This window comes from Sapajus apella, unplaced genomic scaffold (assembly GCF_009761245.1).
Source record: "Sapajus apella isolate SASKATOON/1434 unplaced genomic scaffold, GSC_monkey_1.0 scaffold3, whole genome shotgun sequence".
Classification (NCBI taxonomy): domain Eukaryota; kingdom Metazoa; phylum Chordata; class Mammalia; order Primates; family Cebidae; genus Sapajus; species Sapajus apella.
This window is the reverse complement of record NW_022436943.1, coordinates 12,393,715-12,413,268: the sequence shown is the minus strand read 5'-3', so window position 1 is coordinate 12,413,268 and position 19,554 is coordinate 12,393,715.

Here is a 19,554-nt window from a genome sequence, read left to right as displayed (position 1 = left end):
AAAGAGATGTGACCATGTTAGGCTGCTAACTTTGAAGACAGAGGAAGGGGCCCTGAGCTAAAGAATGAAGGTGGCCTTTAGAGGCTGGCAAAAGCAAGGAAACTGTCTCAGTGCATTTGTGCTGCTATAACAGGATACTTGAGACTGGGTAATATAGGAAGAATAGAGATGTATGTGTTCACAGTTCTAGAGACAGAGAAGTCCAGATCAAGCCTCTGGCATTGGGTGAGGATCTTCTTGCTGTATCCTCACATGGCAGAGAGAAAAAGGACAAGTGAGGACTAACCTTGTGTCCTCACAGGGTAGAAGAGTGGAAGAGAGCAAAACTAGCGGAAATCTGTGTAACCCCCTTTAAAAAATACCTTAATCCCATTAACAAGGGAGAAGCCCAGATGGCCTAATCGCCTCCTAAAAGCCCTGCATCTTAATACAATTGACCCCTGAACAACACAAAGCTTAGAGGCACGTCATCCCCTTTTTGATACAGTCAAAAATTGAGGTATAACTTGGGACTCCCCTAAAACTTTACTACAAATAGCCTACTATTGACTGGATAACACGAACAGCAGATTAATGTATTTTTTTTGTATGTGACATGTTTTGTATACTATATTCTTACATTAAAGAAGGCTAGAGAAAAGAAAGTGTTATTAAGAAACTCAATCATTAGAAAATGTATTTACTATTCATTCAATGGAAGTGGATTATCATAAACATCTTCACTTTCTTTGTCTTCATGTTGAGTTGTCTGATGAAGAGGTGGAAACAGAGGAGGGGTTGGTCTGACTGTTTCAGGGGTGGCAGTGGTAGAAGAAGATCTGTATATAAGTACATCTGCACAGTTCAAACCCTTGTTGTTCAAGAGTCAGCTGTACTATCACATAAGCTACACCTGAATTTGGAGGGGACACATTCAAACCGTAACAGGTTTGCCTTAGAGCCTTCAGAAGGAGACATTCCTCATACCTTTGTTTTAGGCTTCTGACTTCCACAACTGTAAGAGAATAAACTTGTGTTTATTTAAGCCACTCTTTGTGGTAACCTGTTATGGTAGCAATAGGAAACTTAGTGGTTACTACAAAAGAGTCACTTTCTTTCTTCTCCTATGAGCTGTGGAAAAGAGAGAAATCTAGCCAGGTTTAATTTCATCAGAAGTATTATATAATCCCAAAAACTGTGAAATGATCGTAAGTTTTTGTGAACAATTGATTGAACATATTAGAAATGATTCAAGAACGTAGATAAAGGTGTGTGACTTTCTACTTTCCCTTTTTACTATAATACTTGACACCTTGAGTCTTTTCTGATTTCTATATCTATAAATGAGACTAAAGCAATGGGCTTGCCCACCTCAAAGAAGAGCTGTTGAGCTTCATTTGCTAAAGCTTGTAAAATGCTGTGAAGATAATAAATGCTAATCTTTATTTAATCAACTAGGCAAGAAGACAATTAAATGCAAGACCAAGAGTGTGCCTTGCAGCATACTATCTGATAGAGTTCTTGTAGCTCAAACCAACAGAGACCTATATTTAAAATACAATTTCCATAATCTACCCATCAGAGTGATAAATTAAGGTTTAAGGCTTCCAATTTCTTGTTTATCCCCACTGCTTAAATTCAATTGCTTTAATTAAAATTGCATTGAGAATGCATTTTCCAATTTAGATGTTCAAAGGCCATTGGGGGTTTTATTCCATTACATCCTTTTCATCTTATAATGTTTGAAGGATCACCACTTAATTTTCTCAATAAGAAAAGGAATTTTTCCTTCTTAAATTAATAGTTATTAATAGTTTAATAGTTAGTTCAACTAACACGTCATAGAGCAAGTCTTGAAAATTGGCAGTTGCTAAATTAGCGATGGGTAGAGATATTTTATAACCATTTTAGCTTGGGCATCTATCTTTATGCTGTTCTTGAAACGTACAGAGACTTTATCTCACAACAAAAAGAGACACTCCAATTAATAAAGAGAGTATAATATAGTAAGAATACACCAATCACCTGAGGACAATTTAGCATTTGCTTGGTGACCCAAGAAGTCATCTGCGTTTTATTATATTTTCAGGGCCAGTAGTCAAGAAGGGGAGAGCAGCAGAAAAACACCAAATACAACTGCTAGCTTCACATGGGTAAATTTAAATGGTTGTGATGTGAGAGTCCCACCCATTCATCCCTTATTCCTTCACTCCAGACATTAAAAACCACCAAGACAAAAGAAATTCATTCTACTTCAAGGCTGTGGCCAACTTTCCTCCATCCTCCCTTCCTTTCTTCTCTTTTCATTTTAAAATAATTCCAGATTTACGGAACATTTCAAGAATAATATAAGGAACTCCTATATAGCCTTAATCAAGATTCAACAATTGATTACATTTTGTCTGATTTGCTCTATTAATTCTCTGTTCTCTCTCTCTCTCTTTCTCTCTCTCTCTCTCTCTCTGAACCATTTGACAGGTGGAAACATCACTGATTCAGGATTTTTCTTGGTCTCCTTACCAGTTGGGGACTTCTGGATGGTGATGCTGAAGGCCTTGCTTGGGGCACACTTCCTGAAACAGGAGGTGCCCCAGCCCATCAGCCTGCCAATTCTAGCTGTGCATTGGTTCCTGAGTTCTTGACCTGTGCCCAAGAAGAATGAGGACATGCTGACCATTCAAGGGTGAGGAGGGTGGAAAAGAATTTTACTGAGTAATGAAACAGGTTTTAGCAGAGAGAGGACACGGGCGTGGTCCCCTACCTGAAGCACCCATGTGGCTGGGTCCAGGACCTTTTATAGAGTAAGAATGAGGAGTGCATGTTGATTGGTTTATGAGTATGCAAAAAAAGTTAAAGTGAAGATACCACTCAAAGGTGGGCACAACTGTAAAGAACCAATTAGGAAAGGGCAGGTGTGTGTAAAATAGGTGAAAGGTTTGTATCAATCAGAGGAAAGTGGGCCAAACAGGAAGACAAGTACTCAATCTGGTCCAAGGATTTAACTTGTAGCTTGATTTTCAGGCTCTAAATTGACTTTGGCTTTGAGGTAGAGTTTACCCACCCCTATCTGTCCACGCATTTGGCTACCTCCGGCTGCTCTCATCAAGACCCTTTATTTTTTTTTTCTTTTTTTGAGTTGGAGTCTCGCACTGGTACCTGGGCTAGAGTGCAATGGCGCCATCTTGGCTCACTGCAACCTCTGCTTCCCGGGCTCAAGCGATTATCCTGCCTCAGCCTCCTGAGTAGCTGGGACTACAGGTGCCCACCACCATGCCTGGCTAATTTTTTGTATTTTTAGTAAGCATGGGGTTTCAGTATGTTAGCCAGGCTAGTCTTGAACTCCTGACCTCATGATCTGCCCACCTCAGCCTCCCAAAGTTCTGGGATTACAGGTGTGAGCCACCACACCCAGACAACCCTTTACTTTTAAATACTTCATTGTGTATTTCTTAAGTAAAAGTATATTCTGTTACATATTTTCTTTGACAGATTATCCAAATTGGGAAATTTAACATAGAAGCAAAATGTTTTTGAAATTTATAGGTCATATTCAAATTTTGTCAAATGTCTTAATAAAACACTTTCTAGATATTATTTTCTTAGCACACACTCAGGTATTTCAATTAGCTGTCATGTCTATGTAGTCTCCTTTCATTGGAAAGAGTCCCTTAGTCTTTGTTTTTGTTGACCCTGACATTTTTAAAGGGTACAGGCCAACTATTTTGTAGAAGAGTTCTGGTCTGGTGTTTCCTCATCATTAGGTTCAGGTTATATTTGACAGGAAAACTATGATACATTTTATCCTCAGTGCCTATTAAAAGCATGCACTATTTTTCCAATATTGGTAGATATAACATTATTACTTTCTTATTGTGGTATCCGTCAGGTTTCTCCATTAAGTAATTACTATTTTCCCTTTGTAATCAATATGCAATTTGTGGAGAAGATAACATAAGGCCATATAAATATCCAATACCTCATCAAACTTTAATCCTCTGCTTTTTTAATCCATTGATGATTTTCTGACTCCTATATGCTTCTATATTTACTGGCTAGCACCCCACTATAAGAGTGTTCTCTTCTATTCCATTTAAATATTTATGTATATATTTCCATCAGTAGGAACTCATGAATTTTTCCTTTAGATTATGTATTATAATCCATTATTATCACTCTTCTTTTCTACTTAAATTGTTTCAGGTTTGACCACTCAGAGCTCTTTCAAGATAACTCTTTAGTCTTTTTGACATGACCCCATCCCTCAGGGAGTACTTCTTTACTTTCTGGCTTAATAGAATATTCAAGGTTCTTTTTGTACTTTCACTGCTTCTGTTATAGAATTGGCCTTCTCCCCAAGGAATTGTGGTTCATTTTAGTAAATAATGGTATTTTGACACCCAAATTTGAGTACTATAATTTTGCTCATTGCTGCTAGTAGGTCACTGATCAAAGGCCTTGTCAGTCAACACAGTTAGAAAATATGTATGTATATATACATGTATACATACCCATATCTAAATGTATTTGCATATCCATCCATCTGTAAATAAATATTAAAAACCATGAACTCATACTGATAAATTTAATGTAACCCCATCATGGCACAGTCTATTCTGTCCCAAATTGCCAACCTATTCAGTGAAAGAGCTTGAACTTGATCTTAGATTTCTGTGACTCTAATAGTTCAGATACAAAACCTCTTGGAATAAAACTTACTGTCCAAGTCCTATCCATTGTACAGATACACCCTTCCCTCTACTCTCCTGAATATCAATTACCCTACTCTAGTGCTTCACATCAGTATTCGTTCTTTCTGAAGATAAACAGATAATAAGACAAAGTTTACTTTATATGATCATATCTGACAAAGAATTACAGTTCATGTTATTCTCAAGGTCTAAAAAGAAGGCTTTTAATATTATTTTTTATTCATTTACTGACCTTGATGAGTGTCACAGTAGATTCAGAATTGAATTTGCTCTTGAGTCTACTTCCAGCAACTCTTAAGTGATATTATAGAGCATCCTTTACAGATATATTAATCAGAAGACTTCTTCCCAATTTCTGTAAACCAAATATACTCTCCTCTAAAATGTGAACTATGTAATTAAAATAAACACACATCACATTTTTCTCCTATATTCATTTCATCCATAACACACTAGAATTTCTTTTTCACACCTACTTCAACAAACTATCACTGGACTAACTGAATAAGGAAGTATTTACACACACACACACACACACACACACACACACACACACACACATATATACATATCCTGAGAACATCATGAAACTCAAAAGTGAGCACAGAATATTCATTAGTTTCAATCCAAAACATGCACGTTATTTTTAGGATTTCAGAAGCTCTCTAAGATGTCTGGAATCCTCCCCAATGTTCCCCTGATCATGCAAATTATTAACACAACTCAGTATTTACATCCAGATTTTAGAAGACTTTTATAGCTATTAGCCTTATGTGCTCGGGAGTCTGTTAAAAGTGTATATTTGAGGGCCGGGCGCGATGGCTCACGCCTGTAATCCCAGCACTGTGGGAGGCCGAGGCGGGTGGATCACGAGGTCAAGAGATCGAGACCATCCTGGTCAACATGGTGAAACCCCGTCTCTACTAAAACTACAAAAAATTAGCTGGGCATGGTGGCGCGTGCCTGTAATCCCAGCTACTCAGGAGGCTGAGGCAGGAGAATTGCCTGAACCCAGGAGGCGGAGGTTGCGGTGACCCGAGATCGCGCCATTGCACTCCAGCCTGGGTAACATGAGTGAAACTCCGTCTCAAAAAAAAAAAAAAAAAAAAAAAAGTGTATATTTGAGTCCAACACTACGAAGACTTCCAGAAATCTGGGGTGATAAAGACTATGAGTACAAGAAGTTCAAGTTGAAATTGAGTAAAGAAAGTTGCCAAACAAAGAAATCAACAGTTTAGAAAAGTATGGACAATGTTTATTTTTAGCAAAGTTGATGGGATTGAAGTGTCAACACATAAGTATAATAACACTTACAATGGCACTGTGCCAATAGAAGCGAAAATACTGCCTGTTTTACTTGTAATTAAAAGCCTGTAAAATAAACAACCCTTTTCAAATACTAATTTTTGTCTTTTTTCACTCCGAGTAATATTTTAAAACTATTTTTGAGAGATTTAATTTTTTAAAATAAACTGTTTCTGACTGGGGACAAGAGTTAGAGATCAGTTTCATTTTTCTTCAAATAGATACCAAAAATATTTTACTTCTCTATGGAATTAATTCATTATTTTTCATTTAAAAATATATTTCTGTCCTAAACAGACATAATGAGAGCAGACAGAGCTCTAAAAAAGAGTACTTCATTGCCGGGCGCGGTGGCTCAAGCCTGTAATCCCAGCACTGTGGGAGGCCGAGGCGGGTGGATCACGAGGTCAAGAGATCGAGACCATCCTGGTCAACATGGTGAAACCCCGTCTCTACTAAAATTACAAAAAATTAGCTGGGCATGGTGGCGCGTGCCTGTAATCCCAGCTACTCAGGAGGCTGAGGCAGGAGAATTGCCTGAACCCGGGAGGCGTAGGTTGCGGTGAGCCGAGATCGCGCCATTGCACTCCAGCCTGGGTAACAAGAGCGAAACTCCGTCTCAAAAAAAAAAAAAAAAAAAAAAAAAAAAGAGTACTTCATTAATAGTGGAATTCAGAGTAGTGTTTAACTTGTAAATGTACAGTTAACCTTTAAACACACAGCTTTGAACTCTGCAGGTTCACTTCTGCATGGATTTTCTTCTGCCTCTGCCACCCTAATACAGCAAGACCAACCTCAACCTTCCTTTTCAACCTGCTTCAAGTGAGGGTGACAGAGATGAAGACTTTTAGGGTGATCCAGTTCCACTTAATGAATATTCTCTCCTTCATTTTCATAACAACATTTCCTTCCCTTCCCTTCCCTTCCCTTCCCTTCCCTTCCCTTCCCTTCCCTTCCCTTTCCTCCTTCCTTCCTCCCTTTCTTTCTTTCTCTCTTTCCTTTTTTCTTTCTCTCTTTCTCTTTCCTTCTTTTGACAGAGTTTTGCTCTTGTTACCCAGCCTGGAGTGCAATGGCATGATCTCAGCTCACTGCAGCCTCTGCCTCCTGGGTTCAAGTGATTCTCCTGCCTCAGCCTCCCAAGTAGCTGGGATCAGAGGCACCTGCTATCACGCTCAGATAATTCTTTGTATTTTTAGTAGAGATGGGGTTTCACCATGTTGGCCAGGTTGGTCTCAAACTCCGTACCTCAGGTGATCTACTGGCCTCGGCCTCCTAAGGTTCTGGGATTACAAGTGTGAGCCACTGCACCTGGCACAACATTTTATTTTCTCTAATTTATTGTAAGAATACAGTATATAATACATAAAACCTACAAATAAGTATTAAACTGTTTATGTAATTGGTAAGGTTTCCAGTCAATTGTAAGCTATTAGTGGTTAAGTTTTGGGGGAGTAAAAAGTTAGATGTAGATGTTCAACTGCACAGGCTTAGTGCCTCTAACCTCCACATAGTTTAGTGGTCAACTGTAATTCGTGTAAGTGTTCTTAAAATTGTTAAACTGAAAAACCCCAGAGAGAAAGAAGGGAGGAAGAACACTGATTGTGAGACACAAAATGTAAAGGTCAATGACTTCTGCTTAGAGAAATTTGGTTAAAAGACAACATAGACATTGTTCTCTTCCCGTTCTAAAGCTAGAACACTTGATATAAACTCTTCCTACCACTACATTGAGCAAAAGAGATAACAATTATTCTGGTATCTTATTTGTGGTAGGCATTTTGCAGAGATTAGGATCGTGTGCATCAAGCATTCCATGGAAGTATATCATAGAAGGTAGTAAAAGAAGTAGTTATATATATACAGAGTATTTAAAATGGCACAATAACCTTTAACAGAGGGAGAAGAACCAAAAAATGGGTTAGTGGACAACATAGAAACATAATAATGAAAGTATACAAGTATTCAAATAGTTATAGAATAGAACAGTTCTTTAGCCATATCCAGTTCTACTCTTAGACCTGGACTCTGCCCTCAGCCCCTGCCTTTTGAGTTTTTCTGGCTGTACTTCTTTTCATAATGTGTGGAGTCCACAGGACTGAGCTTATGTGCTCACCTGAAGATGACACATATGCATGCCCAGAGCAGCTGGGCAGCTTTTATCATTCAGAAAATTGCGCTTTGAATCGTGTTAATTATCCACAACTGTGTTGACTTAGAATCTATGTTATTAAATCTTTACTGAATAAATGCTAGGAGGAACAGCGAGTAGGGTTTGGGTAGTTGCAATTGCCCTCTGACAGCAGCTGACGACTTCTCTAGCCCACTTGTTCACTGGACATGGCGTGTGAGTGTATTTTATTCATCCATCTTGGAGTCAGGGTTTGCAGGACAGACCCCAACAGTGGTGATCAATGTCTCACTGGGTCATTGGGGTACCTGAGGGGTATCCAAGAGATGACTGTGGGTAGCTGGCAGAGGGAGTTTGGAAATGTGACTTGTTATGGCGCAGAATTGATCTGGGGCAGAAAGAGAAACAGGGCAGTCACAGGCTTGGTTTCATGTCTTAGTTCTCCTCGTGCTACCCCAGTCTGGGGTGGAACTCTGAGAAGTCAGAGGCAGATGTTTGAGAATTCAAATTCAATCCTAACTTCAAGTTGTTAGGAAGGTAAATTTTTCAAGGAAGAAGACAAGATATGTTATCTTGGCTTGATTGATAATGTTTAATATTAGGTTGGTGCAAAAAGAATTGCAGTTTTTGCCACTATTTTTAATATTTAGAGATTTGGTATATTGGTCTCTTTTCGTATTTTGGCCTAGGCCCTACAGATGTTGGGGGTGGGGCACAACTAACAAAATCTTATTTTTAGTTTCACCAACTCCCTAGAGAGAAGAGAATTTTCAGTTAATATGAGGATAAAAATCATTTCTAATCTGGTGTCTTTTTGGTTTTAAGTGTGTGTTTGATTTGTGTATTTGAATAACTGCTTATGTTAACTTTTCATGAACACTAGGTGCTTTCTTGTAGAAAGGACTTCGCTCATGCTCAAGTATTTTTTTTTTTTTTTTGTCATTATAAAGTCCTTTAGAGATATTCAAATGTCAGACGCCATCAAGATTCTGATGCCCAGGCTGCAGATGAGCTGGTCAGTGCCCTCTTATAGACTGCATGACCATGTTCCGTGTGATCCATGAGGAAGCAGTCCTCTGCTTAAGACCTTGTAATTGTGTAGCTGAAAGTGACTTTGAATAATCTAGTTCAATAATTTTCATTGTACAGGTAAAGAAACTTATGCTCAAACATCTCAACACTGATAACCTGTCCTACACAAAAATAAAAATAATTTATTTTGCCTAAAGAATAAAAAGCTCTTAATAAGTGCTAGAGTTTTTAAAGTGATTTTTAATTTTTTTTAATCCCATTAACGTGTTTAGCTTTGAGATGGAATGAGTATTGATTTTCAGAGTTCTTATCAAAATGCAGATACTTCTAAGGACAAAAGCCTTATGTGTTGTAAGCTAAGCTAGTCGATAGCTGAGGTCTTAGAAATTGAACACGTCTCAGGAGCCTACAGGATGAAAGGCAGGAAGCAGGGGCAGATTGAGGAGGTGTGTTGGTCAGTGAGATGGGAGACAGCCAGAAAGCATAGCCTACAAGAAAATCTTGTCTAAGGCCAGTCCTGTATGTAGTAAGATGCTGACTGGAGAAAAAGTGGCCCAGTTGTTGGATCTGCAGCACAGAACAGGCCTTGTAGCAAACAGGAAGTGACAAAAATAACTACCTTTTCAACACACACAGCAGCTTTAAATGGTGCACAATGAATTTTTCATCTATCAATTACACTGCAAACTAGAAAGTCACAGATAACAAGGATGCTTCCTTATGTCACTTCAGGGGACTGTTTAAAAATAGAAGATTGCCGGAAAACAGGAGAAGCATAATCAATACTGTGATTAATGGCAGTAATTTCACACAAACATCTGGACAATTAAATATGCTCTTTAGGAGGTGTTTTGCCTGGTGACTAGTGAAGGAATGAATGAGTTTCAAATCAAATATCACTGTCAGTATACTGAATAATTCACAGCCACAAACAACTTCAAACTGGAACATTCCCAGCTGTCAAATCTATAAAAAGTCTTATTTTAAAGAAAATATACTGTACGTCAGTCAGCTTTTCATTCTGCAATCCTTGTTCATTTTAATTTAAAGACACTCTAACAAGTATATACACACACACTGTCTATTTGAACTCAAATGTTAGCTATGCATTATGGGAAATAAAATGACTGTCACATGACTTCTGCTTCCAGCAAAGTTAACATTTTTGTTGACTAAGCAAAGAATATCCCAGGAAACAATTAGCAAGCTATTGTGTTTGTGTTTCCAAACCTGGGCCAACCATAAAAAATATTTGAGATGTTTGTTAAATTCAATTCATCAAGTTGAGTGTAGAACTCAGGAACCTGTATCGCCACATACAGTAGTCCATCTTTAAGAAACATTTCAGTACTGTTTCTAAGAAATCATGACCTAAAATCAATACCTAAAATACATAATCCAAGAGATGAAACTATTTGACAAAAAAATAGTCCCAAAATGCACTGCCATGTTAACACCTTATTTTGGGCAATTTACTAAGAGCTACATTACTACACACATTTAAAAAAAAATAAAATCTTGTCATTCTAACAATTTCCTCACTGCAACCACCTGTAGAATCTTGGAAAACAAAAGGACTTGTAAAATAATCATTTTTACACATGGGAAACAAGAAAGTCAGGGAGATGATTTGCCTGGTCCCAAAATTTAGTTAGTGATTCACTGGAATTCTATTCAGATCTATTCACTATACCACACTGTCCCTCTCAATAAAAAGTGCTATCACTAGTTAGAACACTTTGGTAGCTTTGCTGCAAGTTCAAATACTTGGATATCTACTAACAAGCCAACTGACAATGTTATACCTCTTATAGCTTTCAAAAAAAATGTTCTTACATCTAAAGTATTATGATATTTTATAGTCAGAAAATTCAAACCATGAGCAATGTCATCAGTTAAGTAGATATTGATTTCAATTATGGGAAAGCATTGCTGTGGAAAGAGACTACTCCACTTCTAAAAACTGAAACAATGAAGAATGTCCACTGGAAAATTGGTTACTGTGATTCCAGTCGTGTCCCTTTCAACTCCCAGATCATCTTGCCAAACAATTATCCACCATCTATGCATCAGTGCAGACACTTACTTCAGACCATCTCTCTCCAGGCAAAGTCAAGATTTATCATTTGAAGAATTTCTTTTCCTCACTCTCTTTCAGAGCCACTTCTTGGTTGGACTATTTCACTGCAACAGTCCTCTTCAGTAGGTGACAGCCTTTCAAGTAATCCATAAAACAGGTTAAAAAGTTTCTTCCTCAGGCTACTGCTGCAGCTTAAGGGAAGTGTGACCTTGTAGCAGGTACAGGTGAATCGGGAATGTGTACTGCTTCTTCATGCCACTTGAACATTCAGGGCCTGTTTGGACCTCATCTGATATACATCTCTTCTGCTTGATGATGGCGTCCTACTGGCATATTTGACCTTATGGCATGGTAGATCAGATATTCAATTAATAAAAAGTGTGAGTATCTTTGTGGTTTGTGGTTCAGTACCTTGTAGGACACAGTAGCAAGTTAAGAATGATTTTTCAATTGAGAACAGTTACTTGCTGAAAGGTACATTTTTTTTTCCAGAACTTTGAAGACTTTGCATATTACAGATTTCTGCTGATTGAATCTGCCAAATACACTTTAGGTAGATACACTCAGTTATGACAGCAATTGTCGATGCTATGGACAAACATCTCTTTCTTTTTTTGAGTCTTCAGCAAATCCAGGAGTCTTTTGTATTATTGAGTGAACAGGTTGAAGAACCACATCACAAAGTATTACATGTGTGTCTCTTTTGATGGTGCTGTCTGCAAAGTGCAGCAACTTCGGTGTAAATTTAGAGGAAATATTCTAACACAGCCTAAACAATTAGACACCCAGACATTTCCTTGAACAGAGCATACTTCCTCATAACATTAATTTCACATTTTTTGGCATGCATGCATCTGTATCTCTTAGCTCTCCTTAGCTAGGTTCTATGGGCATGCTGTCATCAGTGTAGTTGTCAAGTATGAATTCCTTATAAGAGGCAGAATGATTAAAATGGCCGGGTGCAGTGGCTCACACCTATAATCCCAGCACTTAGGGAGGCCGAGGAGGTGGATCACTTGATGTTAGGAGTTAGAAATCAGCCTGGCCAACATGGTAAAACCCCATTTCTACTAAAAACAAACAAACAAAAAAATTAGCTGGGTCTGGGTCTGGTGGCAGGAGCCTGTAATCCCAGCTACTCAGGAGGCTGAGGCAGAAGAATTGCTTGAACTTGCAAGACGAAGGCTGTAGTGAGCCAAGACTGTGCCAATGCACTCAAACCTGGGACAGCTGGAGCAAAACCCCATCTCAAAAAAAGATTAATTTACCCTTAAACTAAATTGTAACACATATTTGACAGAACATGGTGGCAATGTGGTAAAGGTGTACTGCTATCCTTGCTAAGTGAGATAACTAAATTTGATGTTGTATACTTAGCGGAATGCATTAAGAAATCACCTGCCAGATCAGTGACTACACATTAAGTGACAGAGGCTATACAAATTATTTCAGTAAAGAGATCCACATATGGAATAGATGTGGCAGTTTAAATTATCATCTATTATCATTGTGATAATCTATCATCATTTTCCAGATCCCATTCACATTTTCTACTAGCTAAAGAGGAGAGTTAAATATTAGTGTGATACCAATCACAATTCTTCAAGTTGTTGATGATTATCCTAGCTAATTTTTCTGCATTTACTCCAGACATGTAGTTTTACTTTTGTTATGTAGACAGAGCATTTGTAGCTTCTATTTGGCCCTACTTACTGTAATCACTCTTCACTTAGGTGTCCGAGATAGAGGTTCTAACAGATGTTAAATGTAATATTTAAAATTCACTAGAGAAATAATCATAGTATATGTTGGAATCAAAGTGGGGCTATGTTGAATGAAAACCTCTCTCCATAAGATCAAAGTTGCTATTTAAGACTTTAAGAATGAGAGTTAGAACAGAGTCATTATCAAAATATTCCTGAAAAGTCTGAATATTTACCTTATTTTAGAACATAATTACATTGTGAAATGGTCACAGATAATTTTGATAACGTTAAAAATTTATTCCTCAAGGATAACTAGGTGCATTGCTTTACCTTAAAATTTCAACAGATGCTGAGTCTATGGACTGATTCAGGCCTGATAACTGGGAAAGAGCTCTAGCTCTCCAAAGAGGTGGCTTGAGTCAGGCCATAAGGGGCTTTAATGGTTAAATAGCTACCTCCAAAGATCCACAAACATAACCACACTGCTCTTGTTCCTGGTGGCCAATGATAGCTACTGCTACTGGTGCCTTTCGAATCTTGGGATCTATCGTCCTCATTGAGATAGTAAGCTGTTTTTAAAGTCGTTTTTCTCATTAGCACCGCTACTTAGCAGAGAACAACTTTTAAAACACTTTTTCAAAGGGGATGTTGCTCTTCTCCTCATCAAAGGAAATGACTGGATATGACAGGGTATATGAGTGAGTGAGCTATGTGTGGATACAGAATTCTAACACTGCCATCTTATTTAGTCTTTGTATTTCTTATTCTTTATCAAGGAATTGTTGGCATCTCATTTTTAATTAGTTGAACAAATAATGATTCCAGGTTTACAATATTCCATGCTGTTCGATCTGGCTCATTTGTTACAGAATATGTAGTAGTTAAACTCACATTGGTAAGTTTTGCCAATTAAAAATATGTGTTTCTCCTTTCTTGGTCTAGTATCTTCAGAACACTTGCGCATATGTATCAGAACCCGGATGGCATGAATTTTCTAGTTTTTTGGTATATAAGCTGTTTTCTCAATGCTTGATATTATAATTACTTTCTTCTCAGGGTATGTTGGAATATGACTCTAGGCTTATCTCTGGAGACATTGAAATGTGTTAAGAACAAGGCAAAGACTTTATTAACTTGTCTTTACAGGGTAACTCCATTGTAGAAGTCCCTATAGAGTCTTTCAACAAGGCAGGAACCACCTCATCAGGTTAGGAAAATGAGATATTTAAACTAACAGTGGGCTGTGAATTGTGAAGTCATGTGAATCCTATAAGTTCTCCAATATCCATTCATTTTAATTAGTAGGTTCTATTCTTTCCCAGCCCTAACCTTTAGGGTTTATGTAAGAGATCTAATGTGGCTATGAATAATAGACAGTGGAATGTGGCAGCATGCTGCATCAAATGAGGGTTTTGTTTCTAACTTGCTCAGAACAGTGGCTGCAAAAGGTAAGAAATTCAGAAATATTCCATGCTCATGGTTAGGAAGAATCAATATCGTGAAAATGGCCATACTGCCCAAAGTAATTTACAGATTCAATGCTATCCCCATCAAGCTACCAATGACCTTCTTCACAGAACTGGAAAAAACCACCTTAAACTTCATGTGGAACCAAAAGACAGCCCGCATAGCCAAGTCAATTCTAAGCAAAAAGAACGAAGCTGGAGGCATCATACTACCTGACTTCACACTACACTACAAGGCTACAGTAATTAAACAGCATGGTACTGGTACCTAAACAGAGATATAGACCAATGGAACAGAACAGAGGCCTCAGAGGCAACGCTACACATCTACAACCATCAGATCTTTGACAAACCCGACAAAAACAAACAATGGGGAAAGGATTCCCTGTTTAATAAATGGTGCTGGGAAAACTGGTTAGCCATGTGCAGAAAGTAGAAACTGGACCCCTTCCTGACACCTCACAGTAAAATTTAACTCCTGATGAATTAACGCCTTAAATGTAAGACCTAACATCATAAAAGCCCTAGAAGAAAACCTAGGCAAAACCATTCAGGACATAGGCATAGGCAAGGATTTCATAACTAAAACACCAAAAACATTGGCAACAAAAGCCAAAATAGACAAATGGGACGTAATCAAACTCCAGAGCTTCTGCACAGCAAAAGAAACAATCATTAGGGTGAATTGGCAACCAACAGAATGGGAAAAAAATTTTTGCAATCTAGCCATCTGACAAAGGGCTAATATCCAGCATCTACAAGGAACTAAAACAGATTTACAATAAAAAAACTAACAAGCCCATTCAAAAGTGGGTGAAGGATATGAATAGACATTTTACAAAAGAAGACATATATGAGGCCAACAAACATGAAAAAATGCTCATCATCACTGGTCATTAGAGAAATGCAAATCAAAACCACATTGAGATACCATCTCATGCCAGTTAGAATGGCGATCATTAAAAAATCTGGAGACAACAGATGCTGGAGAGGATGTGGAGAAATAGGAACACTTTTACACTGTTGGTGGGAGTGTAAATTAGTTCAACCATTGTGGAAGACAGTGTGGCACTTCCTCAAGGACCTAGAAATAGAGATTCCATTTAACCCAGCAATCCCATTACTGGGTATATATCCAAAGGATTATAAGGCGTTCTATTATAAGGCCACATGCACATGAATGTTCATTGCAGCACTGTTTACAATAGCAAAGACTTGGAACCAACCCAAATGCCCATCAATGATAGACTTGACAGGGAAAATGTCGTACATATACGCCATGAAATACTATGCAGCCATAAAAAATGATGAGTTCATGTCCTTTGTAGGGACATGGATGAACCTGGAAACCATCATTCTCAGCAAACTGACACAAGAACAGAAAATCAAACACTGCATGTTCTCACTCATAGGCGGGTGTTGAACAATAAGAACACATGGACATAGGGAGGGGACCATCACACACCAGGGTCTTTGGGGGGGAACTAGGCATGGGACGGTGGAGGGTGGCGAGTTATGGAGGGATAACATGGGGAGAAATGCCAGATACAGGTGATGGGGAGAATGACAGCAAACCACATTGCCATGTGTGTACCTATGCAACAATCTTGCATGTTCTTCACATGTACCCCAAAACCTAAAATGCAATAAAATCTATATATTAAAAAAAAAGAAAAAAAAAATGAAAATACACAAGAAAAGCCTGCCATGTCATGAAATACCAGAAAGCAAGGGAGATGGCCAAGACCGAGGTTGCCTCAAAGGATCAGAGCCATCTGAAAGGGCTCCCACCAGCAAAGATGGTTTAATTTAAGCACCCATGGCATAATTACCGTAATAGACTGAAACCCACAAAACATGTTTAAATTTACAAATTCATACTGATACTATTTAGAACATTAAATTAATTTTTAAATGATTACTTATTGTAAATCACATTTGAAGGATGTAAAGGACTTAATTCAGTATTTTGAAAACTAGTAAATACAGGGAAAGGATAAACCAGTGGCCCCGCTTTCCTCTGCAATCCAAAGCCTAGGAACAATCCATGTGGTTCATGGAGGGGATTTAAGCATTCCAGTTAACTAGCGAGGATGGACTGACAGGCTGTACCTTTCCACTTATCAACCCCTGATAAATGAATGAACCTAACAATGTGAGTGCCACACGTGTGGAGACAATCACGTATTTTGTGTCACAAAGAAACAAAATGTGTTTTTTTTTTCCTTGCCAGGAAAGAAACCCAAACCTGAATCTCACCAAACCTCCCAACATGACCGCCCACCCACAGGAAATCCAGGGGACAGAGTACTCACCACGACACGGTGGCAGGTAGGCCTCCAGCAAGCTCCAGACTGTGGGGACTCTGCAGGAAAAGTGGCCTAGTTTCTTTATAAATAAAGCAAGGAGGAAAGGGAAGGAGTGAGGCAGAGAGGGAACCTGTAGATTGCAAGAGACTTGGGAGCCTTACGGACCAATTACACGGCCTGGTGCTTATTTAGATGATTTAAACAACCAATTTGTAGAGAAAATTGGGAGAAGACTGAATTTTATCTGCATAGCTGATGGTATAAAAGAATCATTGCTATTTTGTTTGAATGTGATAATGTGATTTTTTAATAATGTAATTTTTTAATAAAAGGAATCCATATCTTTAAAAAATGTTAAGAAATTCATAAAAAGTTCTTAATTTTCAGTAAATACCTGATATGGTTTTTCTGTGTCCCCACCATAATCCCCACATGTTGTGGGAGGGACCCAGTGGGAGGTAATGAATCATGGGGTTGGTTACCCTCATGTTGTTTTTGTGGTAGTGAGTTCTCACAAGGTCTGAGGATTTTATAAGGGGCTTTTACCCCTTTTTCTTGGCACTTCTCCTTCCTGCTGCCATGTGAAGGACATGCTTCTCTTTCTGCCATGATTGTTAAGTTTCCTGAAGCCTCCCCAGCCATGCTGAACCATGAATCAATTTAACCTCTTTCTTTTGTAAATTACCCAGTTTGGGATATGTCTTTATTATCCACATGAGAATGGACTAATATAATGCCTGAGCCAATAAACTATAAATTTAGCTTACAATTTTCCTTTTTAAATCTTTCATGTGTTATTAGAAGTAATTAGCTTACAATTTTCCTTTTTAAATCTTTCATGTGTTATTAGAAGTAAAGTCTTCAGGGCTGGGTGCACTGGCTCATTCCTGTAATCCCAGCACTTTGGAAGTCTAAGGTAAGTGGATTGCTTAGCTCAGAAGTTTGAGAACAGCCTGGGCAACATGGCAAAAACCCACCTTTACAAAAAAATACAAAAACTAAGTGTAGTGGTGAACATCTGTAGTCCCAGCTATTCAGGAGGCTGAGCTGGGAGGGTCACTTGATCCCAAGAGGTTGAGGCTGCAGTGAACAGTGATCATGCTGCTGAATTCCAACCTGGGCAACAGAGTGACACCCTATCTCAAAAAAAAAAAAAAAAAGAAAGAAAGAAAAAAGAAAAAGAAGTAATGCCTTCAGTTCATAGTCTTTGAGACTTTTAAGTCTTTCATACAGTTATATAGCAGCAGAGCCTGGGTCTTCTAAAGCCTTGCCTTCTGTTGTATCCGATTCCAGGTAATGAAACATAATAATTTAGCTATCTGTTTTCCTCCAGTGTGCTGTTAGCTGTCAAATATATGCCCCTTTAAGATAGGTGAATTTTTACTATTCAGTGTCTAACCAGGACAGATATACAATTTTTAGTCCTTCTATTCCCCCAAGTTGCTACTGACAACAACCACTTCAGTTCGGAGTTAGTCATATGCCAGGAAACCAACTCTGACTGGCTTTAACCAAAAACAAATTCATTAAAATAGCTGGTGGGTAGTAGCTTACACAATCACCAGGTGGGCTGGCTGAAAAAGAGGCATCCAATTCCTTTATGATCTAACTCTTGCCTATATCTTTGAATTTACTTTTCATAACTCTCCTTTATGTAAATTGCCCTTTAGTTCTGGAATAATTCAATTACCAAATGTGCTATGCTCTCAAACCTGTATGCTTTCCCATAAGCTGTACTTTTTGCTTGAAATGATACTTTCCTACTTTTAAACTCCTAATCTCCTACTTTTGTTCATGTATTACCTTCTTTATCGTCTTCTCTGATAATCCCAAATAGAATTGCCATTGAGAATCTGTCATGATCTTTTACCCATTACAATACATGTTATCATACTGTATACTATATTACATTGTTCCATGCATTTTATGCTATATAACTATACTAATTACAATGAAGTATGATAGTTTAAACAAATTTGATTCCCCTGCTTGATTTTGCTTAGCCTCTGTTCTAGCAAATATTTGAAATGTAGGAAATATTCAATTAACATTGAATGAAGAGATAAATGAGGCAATAATCATTTTTCGGAAAGGATAATTTATGAATTCATAGTAACAGATAACATTTTATTGTTACAAGTATTTCTTTAAGGCATATAAAATTTTCTCTCTCTGATTTTAAGTCTCACCCATTTCTTCAGGATCCTCACTTTCTGGTTGTGAAGATGACCTACAGCTGGTTGGTATCTTGTTCTAATTTAACTTTACTCACTGTTGCTTACCCCACTGATCCTTTCCTTTGAAGAGTATTTCTCACACTCAATAAAATGGAAAAATGTATCACCCCTAAGCTCTTATCATCCAAAAACATCTGACCAAATATCCCCCTAAGGCCGAGGCTAACTGTTCTGACAAGCCGTTGCAAAGATTTTCATGACTTCTTTTTCTCTGCCAAGTGAGAGATCACAAAGGCTGTAAAAGAGGAGGAGATAATTGGGAGGAAAAGACTATGCTGGGACGTGGGTGAAAAGAAAAACAACGATCAAATGAGTCTAATTAATCCCTAATGACAGACGCAAAGCAGTGGAGTCATGGTCAGAGCATTCCTATTTCCGTGAAAATTTTGGACGTGTTCACCACAGGTTGCTTTTGTGATAAACTCTCTACTATCGGATTAGTAAAGTTACACCATTTAAAACATTGCATAATGGTAAAACAATGCCATAAAATATAATCATTCCCAATTCCAGCCCCACTCATATAGTCTTCCTCTGCAAAAATCTTTTCTGATGTTTTTGGCTGATTTTTTCCTTGGCATTTAGCATGGCAGAATTCCTAAG